Below are 12,006 nucleotides of genomic sequence, written 5' to 3' on the forward strand. Positions count from 1 at the left end.
AAGAGAGGATATTTAGTGTTTTGGATTACAATTAGACAAAAGTAGAGGGATTGAGAAGTATGAATATAATTAATTCACTCTGTCCTTAATGGCAGTGTTTGGCTTCATACTTGTATACACACCACATGAAACTAAATGAAAAATCCTTTGGGATGTTCATCATTAATTCCTTGGAAGTTTGACTTAATGTTGTCACTCCAATTGAATTTTAACTTAATGTTTAAAATTGTCAACAAGACTGTTAATTTGGTAAATTTTGTACATCTAAGATACAAAGACTTTTCAGAAGTCTTTCTCAACAAGTCAAAAATACGACGATGACGTTTTCCTAACTCATCCTTGTCCCCCTCCATCATCTTATCAACACGATATATATCCTCATTGATATTCTATTCATCTGTCTCATATCCATCATTATTCTTCCCCGTTTAAGCAAATTCTTCTTCTTTGTGCACATTATGTGGAACACTTTTGTCTTCGTAAACTCCCTCCTCATCATGCCAAATCCAAATAAGAATGAGGCCTAAACCACGTTGAAGTATATGCTCCCTAAGGATGTCAATATTATTTAACTTTGATACATTTCCACACTTGACACATGGGTAATAAAAACCAACTTCTCTCGTCCTTACTTGATATTCGACGACAATACTACAAAATTCTATTACCCATCAACAATTCTAGCGAATCAATGCTACCATATATTTAAGAACGATCTTTTGTCATCCTAAGTGTGATTAATTAAAAAAAAATAAATCCACATAAATTAAAATATATAATTAACACTAATTAACTAACTAAACAATAATCATTCATTTAACCCTAATTAACCCCGATACTAATATGTGTTTCTATATTCTAATCACAACATTCATTCAACCCTATTAAACCCTAATAATAATACAACACTAATTAACAAACTATATAATAAAACTTGAAAAAATGTAAAACTTCAAAATAACAGCTACGTTCATAAATAAAATCACATTCATAAATAATATCACATTAGTCGTTATAATATCACATTAGTCGTTACAAACACATAAAAATATCATAAGCAAAACTTGATATATGAATAGAACTTACATTGGTATTTAGATGATAGTGTTATACTCTACGATGGAGTTATGTAACCTATAATGGAAAAAAAAATTAGTACTCAACCATTTAAAATATTAAATAAAACTAAGCTCTAAAATAACCATATCAATAGCATTGTAGTTCGAAGAAGAGTTGAAGATGGGAAAATACATTAGAGTAGTTGAAGATTGAAAAAACATGAAGACTTGAAATTCAAATGGAAATTGAAATGAAATGAAAAAAGGTTGAAGTTTGAAGCGAACAACAAAGTTTGAATAATGAAACTTGAAGAATGAAGCTTGAAGAAGAAAAAAACAATGAGAATAAAGGTTGAAAATCTTGGATTTTCAAAAAGACTAAAGCTGATGTGTTGAAGAAAGCTTGAAGAAAGTTGAAAACAATGAGAATGAAGGTTAAAACTTTGTGGGTATTATGCTACTGCATTGCAAAGAAACGGGAATGAAAAAAAAAAACATTAGGCGCTGCGGTTCTTAAAAAATGCAACATATAACAAATTATAGTGTTTTATATGCTGCGGTTTCTTAAAAACCGCATCATATACCTTATTTTTTTGTTAATTTTTTTATCACTTTTATGCTGTGTAATTGCAAAACCCGCTGCATATGTTGCATGGTAGATAGATTTTTTACCACTAGTGTTAGAGAATGATTTTCTACCCTTGGAGGTATCTCTTCTTTATTTTCTTACTCAAATGCAAAGGGTAGCTCAATAGATTTCGTCCTTATCTCCTTTCTTAAACTGAAAAAGAGTAAATTCAATTTTGGGATCGAGCTACAAAATCTTCTTGTTAATAGCATGGGTCTTAACAATAAAAAATTCAATATGATCAATTTAATATATACAAACTAAAATAAAAGAAAACACTTTACGGGGAATTCCCTGGAAATGGTGCTAAAATTTGATTGGATTTTTCAGCTGTTCTAGTCTTAACCAAGGATAAAATTTCTCACGTTCCTAAACCAAGGTAGTTAGTGGAAGCAAGGTTTGAATTCACAAAGAAATCAGTACTTGGATGAATTCAATCTTGAGAGTGATACATTTAAATGAAGGTTTTATGATTATTATAAAGAACTAAACTAACAATATTAACATTAAGACAATGAAAATAAATTTATGATAATATATATCGCTCAGGGTCTAATTTTAGAATGTTGAAAGTAGATATTTAAAAAGTGCCCAAAATGAGTCAAATAGAGTAAGACATAACACTATCAAAGTAGAAATGAATATACAATAAATAAAAATAAATATATTTATTAAATAAAAAACCGACAAGGAGGTTTTTCCAGAGAAAAATAACGAGTCTCTGTAAAATTCTAAAACTCGTCAGTTTAATAAATATATATCTATACTATGAATAGCGTTCGAAATTAAAGGTTCAAAATTACTTTCCTATAATAACCTCTTTAGTTCCTAAAAAAATGTGTCAAATACTCTATGCACATCAAATAAAAAGAGTACTTATTATTTTTTTGGAGCCCATTTTCTTAATTTGGCCTAAGGCCCCAAAAAAGTCAGGGATGACCATGGCTACATACATACTTACCTTAGCGGCCCGTTTGGTTGATGGTAATGAAGTAATGGGAATGAAATGTTGTAATGGCAATAGTAATGAAGGAATGGATATGAGAATTGGTAATGAAGATTCTTTTGTTTGGTATGCATGACTAAAGAATGGTAATGGAAGATAATATTCCATTAATTGCATTTGGTTGTTAGTAATAAAAAATGGTAATGACTCCTAGTTTCATTATTGTATATTTGTATCTAAAAGCATTATTGTATCTAAATTATTCTATCTAATGATTCTTTTTTTAATAATAATATTTTTTTGGATAATTACATACATTACCTTTTTTTTCTTCATTATTTTTTTCTTCAGCTCGAAACAACATTACCTTATTTTCTTACCACAGTAATACTTCATTACCATTACCGCCTAATACCATGTTGTTTGATGGTAATGAAAATGGCCCTTTTTGGTAATTTCATTACCTTATTTTATTACCATTCATTACCATTCATTACCATTGAAGGTATCCAAACAACCAAAATTTTCTTTACTTAATTTTATTATCATTACCGCCCTCTAATACCATGTACCAAACGGGCCGTAAATGTTTTAATGATGAAAGTTAAGGTTTCTTGAAGCTTTCAAGATGACTCTACAAGGGTGTTTATATTTTCAAGAGTAAGAGAGGATATTAGAGTGTTTTGGATTACAATTAGACAGAAGTAGAAAGATTGTGAATTATTAATATAGTTAATTCACTATGTCCTTAGTGGCAGTGAAAGATTTTTTTACTAGTGACTTTTTTCTTCATAAACTCCTTCCTCACCATGCCAAACCAATATTTGATATTGAGGCCTAAACCACGTCGAAGTGCTCCATAAGGAAGTCAATACTATTTACCTTTGCTACATTTCCACACTTGACACATGCATGGACAATAAAAATCAATTTCCCTCGTCCTAACTTAATATTTGACGCAATACTACAAAATTTTATTACTCATCAACAACGATTTAATGCTACCATATATTTAAGAATGATCTTTTGTCTTCCTAAGTATGATTATTTTTAAACAAAATAAATGCATTTAAATTAAAATATATAATTAACCCTAATTAACCAACTAAATAATAACCATTCATTTAACACTAATTAACCCTAATACTAAAATGTACTTCTTTGTTTTAATAACATTCATTCAACCCTATTAAACCCTAATAATAATACAACCCTAATTAACAAACTAATAATATAAACTAGGAAAAATATAAAACTTCAAAATAACAACTACATTCATAAATAAAATCACATTAGTAGTTACTAGCACATAAAAATATCAAAAACAAAACTTGATATATGAATAGAAATTACATTGGTATTTAGACGATAATGTTATGCTCTACAATGGAGTTTTGTAACCTATAATAGAAAAAAAATAGTACTCAACCATTTAAAAATATTAAAAAACCTAAGCTCTAAAATAACCATATCAATGGCGTTGTAGTTTGATGAGTAGTTCAATATGGAAAATAACATTAGAGTAGTTGAAGATTGAAAAAACTTGAAGACTTGAAATTGAAATGGAAATTGAAATGAAATGAAAAAAGGTTTTAGTTTAAAGGGAACAATAAAATTTAAAGAATGAAAACTTGAAGAATGAAGCTTGAAGAAGAATAAAAACGGGCATACTCTCTATTTACCTTCCTCTATAGAGTAATAAATCTCCTCTCAACCTTCAATTGGTATCAGAGTTGAGTTTCACGTGTGAAGATTAACAATCTAGTAATGGATCCAATAGAAGAAGGTTTGTTTGCTCAAGGTCGTTTGTGCTCTAAGCCTCCCTTGTTTTGTGGAACAAAATTTTCACATTGGAAAACATTAATAAAGATGTTCATGATGGATTAAGACATGTAGTTATGGGAAATCATCACTAAAGAACTTAAGGTTCCCATAAAGAAGGACGCGGAAGAAAATGATGTTCAAAAGTCCGATTCCAAATACTCACAAAGTGATTTAGAAGCCGTGTCCAAGAACTATCACTAGTGGAAAAAACATCATTTGCTGCAGTTTTTTGGCCATTATTTGCTGCGGTTTTGGCCCCAAGCAATAGTGATAGCAGCAAATAGCCTATTTTAAATGCTGCAGTTAAAAACCGCAGCAAAAAAGTGTATTATTTGCTGCGGTCAGCCCCAAAACCGCAGCAAATAAGTGGTATTATTTGCTGTGGTCAATCCCCAAAACCGCAGCAAATAAGTGGTATTATTTGCTGCGGTTTTGGGGACTGACCGCAGCAAATAAATATTTTTTTTTTGTTTTTTCGTTTTATTCTAATAATAATCCAATAATAATGTAAAATAACAATGATTAATTCAATAATAATCCAATGATAATCACCAATAATCTCTTTGTAATAATAAACTCTCGCTCGTATATATAATATAATATTATGTACGTACATATATATATTATTATATATATATATATATATATATATATATATATATATATATATATATATATATATATATATATATATATATATATATGTATATATATATATATATATATGTATATATATATATATATATATGTATATATATATATATATATATATATATATATGTATATATATATATATATATATATGTATATATATATATATATATATGTATATATATATATATATATATGTATATATATATATATATATATATATATATATATATATATATATAAATATATGTATATATATATATATATATATATATATATATATATATATGTATATATATATATATATATATATATGTATATATATATGTATATATATATATATATATATATATATATATATGTATATATATATATATATATATATATATATATATATATATGTGTATATATATATATATATATATATATATATATATATATATATATATATATGTATATATATATATATATATGTATATATATATATATATATATATATATATATGTATATATATATATATATATATATATATATATATATATATATATATATATATATATATATGTATATATATATATATATATATATATATATATATATATATATATATATATATAATATACATTAAAGTATAAAAAATAATCTATACTAATTACAATTTATCAAGGACAAATATTAGCAAGATACGTGGCAATCTTGTCTTTTAATTCGCGCATCTCTTCACTTCTCAAAGGGCGTGTTTCCCTCGAAATGTCTTTTAAAACCTATATATAATATAAAAATAAAAGATTAATATAGAAACATTAAATTTTACCAATAATATATTTAATTAAGAACGTAACAAATACTTACGGCATCTATATTTTCGACTGCAAAGTCCTTCACGGATTTTATAATATCATCCATATACTTCAGCGCGTAGTAGCCGCAGTCAACGAAAGAAGAAGGTTGTAGAAAGCATTAAGAAAAAATAGATGTTAGTGTCAAAAACGGTTAAAAACGCATAAAATCACAACTTAAAACGTAAATTCTAGAATATGACTGATTTTCAATTCTAACAACTTCTACACAATAATATATACCAAATAGTGTTGTGTCCCAAGTTTCGTGCAAAACAAACCAAGTTTGAGCTACTTTACGCGCGAAATTGACAAAAACGCTTAAAAACCCTTAAAATCGCAACTTAACACCTAATTTCTAGGATATGACTATTATTTTCAATTCTAACCATTTCAACACAATAATATATGCTAAATAGTGTTGTGTGCCAAGTTTCGTGCATAACAAACCAAATTTGAGCTACTTTACGCGCGAAATTGACAAAAACGCTTAAAAACCCTTAAAATCACAACTTAACACCTAATTTCTAGCATATGACTATTATTTTAAATTCTAACCATTTCAACACAATAATATATGCCAAATAGTGTTGTGTGCCAATTTTTGTGCAAAACAAACCAAGTTTGAGCTGCTTTACGCGCGAAATTGACAAAAACGCTTAAAAACCCTTAAAATCGTAACTTAACACCTAATTTCTAGGATATGACTATTATTTTCAATTCTAACCATTTCAACACAATAATATATGCTAAATAGTGTTGTGTACCAAGTTTCGTGCATAACAAACCAAATTTGAGCTACTTTACGCGCGAAATTGACAAAAACGCTTAAAAACCCTTAAAATCGCAACTTAACACCTAATTTCTAGCATATGACTATTATTTTCAAATCTAACCCTTTCAACACAATAATATAAGCCAAATAGTGTTGTGTGCCAAGTTTCGTGCATAACAAACCTTGTTTGACCTACTTTACGCGCGAAATTGACACAGCAGCAAACTAGTGACCAGACCACCTTGCACGACACGTGGAGACCAAACCTATGCATCCAGGACCTAGGCCAAAGTGGAAATGGAATCTTGGTACTTGGATCTACCTATCAAGGTCCTAAAACCATTCTAACAATCCCCGTGGACTCCTAGAAACTGAGCTGAAGGAGGGCTGCTCGACAGTTTGCTAGATCAGAATTGTTTACGTGTTTGTGGTTGTTTCGTGTTCTTTTCATGATCATTTGTAGTTTTTCTCTGTGTCATTAATCAAAGCTTACGCACAACATTAATCCTTGCATAACCAAGGCCTTAATCAACCTCGGTTTCGCATCAAAACAAGGTTTGAGCTACTTTACGCGCGAAATTGACAAAAACGCTTAAAAACCCTTAAAATCGCAACTTAACTTCTAATTTCTAGCATATGACTATTATTTTAAATTATAACCATTTCAACACAATAATATATGCCAAATAGTGTTGTGTGCCAAGTTTCGTGCGTAACAAACCATGTTTGACCTACTTTACGCGCGAAATTGACAAAAACGATTAAAAATCCTTAAAATCGCAACTTAACACCTAATTTCTAGCATATGACTATTATTTTCAATTCTAACCATTTCAACACAATAATAGGCTTTGCCATGGCCAAATACTCGGCTATAAAGTTACTAATCTCATCGCTCACAGTGCCTTGAATCATACTCCCCTCGGGTTGTGCTGGATTCCTCACCTTATTTTGTAAAACACCCATGTGTCTTTCAAAAGGATAACACCACCTTAAAAAAACCGGACCCAAAAGCTTGATCTCACGAACGAGATGGACTATAAGATGAATCATTATGTCAAAGAAAGAAGGTGCAAAATACATCTCAAACTTGCATAAAGTTACAATCACGTCGAGTTGACGTGCATTAAGTTTAAAGGGATCAAGAACTTTACTACAAATTGTATTGAAGAACGAACATAGCTCGGTAATAACATATCTCACATGTTTTGGCAGTATTCCACGGATTGCAATTGGTAAGAACACTTGCATCATTACATGGCAATCGTGAGATTTCATGCTTCCCAACTTCAGCTCACCATTTAGGCTCACAAATCTCGTCATGTTGGATGAGTACCCAGACGGAACCTTAATGCCATACAAACACTCACAAAATGTCCGCTTCTCTGTTTTGGACAATGTGTAGCAAGCTGGAGGCAAATAAACTTTGTCATTACTCATCTTCTTCTTACTGCCACCAACTTCACCAATTCTATTTCTTTTCTTACTCACCTTAACATGTGCCCACAACTCCGGACGAAGACCCTTACATTCAAACCTATCTCGCACGACCCTAACATCTTTTGTCTTACCCGGAATGTTCATGAGAGTCCCGAGTATGGAATCGCATACATTTTTCTCTATATGCATAACGTCAAGACAATGCCTAACTTGTAGATTTCTCCAATATGGAAGCTTCCAAAAGATTGATTCCTTTTTCCATAATCGATCTTCACCCCCTTGCACTTGCCCCGTTTTACCAAATACAGTCTCAACTCCCTTAACCTGTTCATAAACCTCATAACCGGTCAACGGTCGACGAGCTACACGGTCCTCAACCTCCCCGTTGAACAACTTCTTCTTACGATATTGGTGGTCTCGTGGGAGGAACTTTCGATGGTGCATGAATACGTGTTTGCACTTAGGAATCCACGTGGATTCCATGTCATCGATACATATTGGGCATGCTTTCTTCCCTTTGTTCTTATACCCCGATAAGTTGCCATATGCCGGAAAATCATTAACGGTGCATAAAAGCATTGCACGCAAGGTGAACTCCTCATTAGCATATGCATCAAACACTGAAACGCCTTCATCCCACATCTTTCTCAAATCCTCAACGAGAGGTGCAAGATACACATCTATGTCATTGCCAGGTTGTTTAGGACCCGAGATAAGAAGCGAAAGCATTATGTACTTACGCTTCATACACAACCAAGGTGGCAAATTATAGATCACTAAAAGTACCGGCCAAGTACTATGTTGAGAACTAAGATTGCCGAATGGGTTCATTCCATCCGTACACAGTCCGAGCCTTAAATTACGAACCTCATCCCCAAAAGTCTTATGCAACTTATCAATACTCTTCCACTCCGGAGAATCAGATGGATGTGTGAGCAAGTGACCTTTCTTCACCCTATCTGCATGCCACCTCAAATTTAACGCATCTTTCTTTATAGAAAACAAGCGCTTGAATCTAGGTATTATTGGAAGATACCACAATACCTTAGCCGGGGGCCCTTTAGCATCCCAAGCCCCTTTACGCTTATAGCGCGATAACCCACACCTAGGACACTCTTCTAAGTTCTCGTTTTCATTCCGATACAACAAATAATCATTCGGACACGCATGAATCTTCTGGTACTCTAAGCCGAAAGGACACATGAGCTTTTTGGCATAATATGTCGACTTTGGAAGTTCATTTTCCTCAGGAAGCATCTCACCTAACGCTTCTAATAACATTGTGAAACTAGCGTCACTCCAATTGAATTTTGACTTAATGTTTAAAATTGTCAACACTGCTGTTAGTTTGGTGAACTTTGTACATCCAGGGTACAAAGGCTTTTGAGAAGCCTCTGTCAACAAGTCAAAAACACGAGGAAGTTTTCCTAACTCATCCTCGACTCCCTCCATCATCTCATCAACACGATCCACATCCTCATCGACATTCTCTTCATCTGTCTCACACCCATCAACATGATCTACTACATCCTCATTGACATCGGCCACATTATTGACGTCCTCAACAACACTTTTCTCTTTGTAAACTCCCTCCTCACCATGCCAAACCCAAACATGGTATTGAGGCCTAAACCCACGTCGAAGTATGTGCTCCCCAAGGATATCAACACTATCTACCTTTGATACATTGCCACAACTGACACATGGGCAATAAAAACCAACTCCCCCCGTCCAAACTTGATGTTCAAGCGCAATACTATAAAATTCTAATACGCCATCAATAAATTCCGACGATTCAATGCTTCCATACATCCAAGAACGATCGTTTGTCATCCTAATTAGTGTGATTAATTGATTCAAAACAAAATTAATACACAACTTTTAAACATATATACTTAACGAACTCTAAATAACCACAAAATTAAGTAATAATCATTCATTTAACACTAATTAACCCAAATAATAACACAATGTTTTTGACTATTAATTGGTTTTCTTACAGCTATTGAATTTAATTGGTTTTTGACTATTTTTTTGTGATGTGCAATATTTTCTTACAGCTATTGAATTTGCCTGTAAATGCAGTAATAATAGTAATATTTTCTTACTAAAATATTTTCGGAAGGTTTATTATTTTCCCATATCGGTATTTTAATGTGTGATGTTATAACTATTGTATTAATGAAAAATAATTTCTGGAAGCTATGTATTTTTTTAAATTAATGTATTTTTAGAAACAAATTGCTTTTACTATTGAAGGACCAATAATCCTGGTGCACATGCAGTTTATAGCTGTAAGATTGTTATTTGTCATTTAGTAGTAAAATTATAAAATTGTATGATTATTTTATTAAGATTGTTAATGATGACTTCAATACTATAAAAAGTGATCATTTTAAACTTGTAGGTGATTACTTTATAACTATAATTGGTCACTTTAGAATTGCTACAAATTATTTGAAGGTACTTAAACTCTTTGACTATAAATAATCTTTCTAAAAATTTTTAAAAAAATAAAATTTAAAGTTATAATTGACTTTAATATACATCAAATTAACCTAATGGTGATCTTATTTGAAAATTTATGATACTACAAACTAGACGTAAAGTACAAACAAGCATAAGTCCAATTCACCCTTAAAATCCGGTCTAGTGGCTTACCAAGAAGGACTGTAATTCGTTGAGGTCTAACAGATTCACCTGTAACTTGTTTTGATTTTGGTTTTGGATTATAGATTATGTATCATTATTTTTCCAGTTAAGGGAGTGATTTAAAAAAAAAGCGTTGTTGAAAGAATTTTACAAATAAAATTGATTTATATGAATGTGAATTATAGAATATGATTAGATCATTTGCATATTATTTCTAGTGAATTATATAATTCTATAATTCTAATCACAAACTACAAACAACTCATACATCAATGAACTCCAAGTAACTAAATGTTTGCATAAACGAACATGTATGACAAATCAAAATTTAAAACATAAAAACAACAACAACATACACATTCATAAAGTATGACAAATTTAAACCTAATTTACAAAATCAAAATGAAAAAGATACCTTGAATTTCGTGGGTTTAAGAAGTACCACAGACAGAAGAAAATGTAGAACAAGAAGAAGAAAATGGCGTGATAATGGCGGAAAAGGAAGAACCACGCAGACAGTAGAGGAAAGACAATGGCGGAATTTTGTGGGTTTTTGAACGATGAAGACGACAGACAACGTGAAAAAATGGGTTTGAGAAGAGGAAACGTTGTGTAGTCGAGTTTTGTGAAAAAATGGCGGGTTGTGTAATTAATCTGATGAAGAAGCGTATTGTATACAATAACAACAATTATTTGCTGCGGGCCCAAGCCAACCGCAGCAATAAATGCTTTTTTTTTAAATTTTGCTGTGTGTGAACGGTTATTTTGGATTATTTGCTGCGGGCCCCAAGATAACCGCAGCAATTAATATGGTTATTTGCTGCGGGCCCTAGCCAACCGCAGCAATTAATGCTTTTTTTTTAATTTTGCTGTGTGTTAACGGTAATTTTGGATTATTTTCTGCGGGCTCGATGATAACCGTAGCAATTAGTTGTTTTTTTTTTCCAAATCTTTTTCCTATTTATTGCTGCGAATATACAAAAACCGCATCAAACGATAAGCAGCAAATACGTTTTTTTCCACTAGTGTATAGAGCCTTGAATCAATTATGTTGTGCTCTAAATGGTATCGAGTTTAATGGGGTTTATCATGTACAAGTACCAAAGAAATTTTGGACAAATTGGTCGTGACATATGAAGGAACAAGCAAAGTCAAGGAGACAAAGATCAACATCCTCATGCATCAATAATAA

The sequence above is a fragment of the Amaranthus tricolor genome, chromosome 15, assembly GCF_026212465.1.
Source record: "Amaranthus tricolor cultivar Red isolate AtriRed21 chromosome 15, ASM2621246v1, whole genome shotgun sequence".
NCBI classification, from domain to species: Eukaryota; Viridiplantae; Streptophyta; class Magnoliopsida; order Caryophyllales; family Amaranthaceae; genus Amaranthus; species Amaranthus tricolor.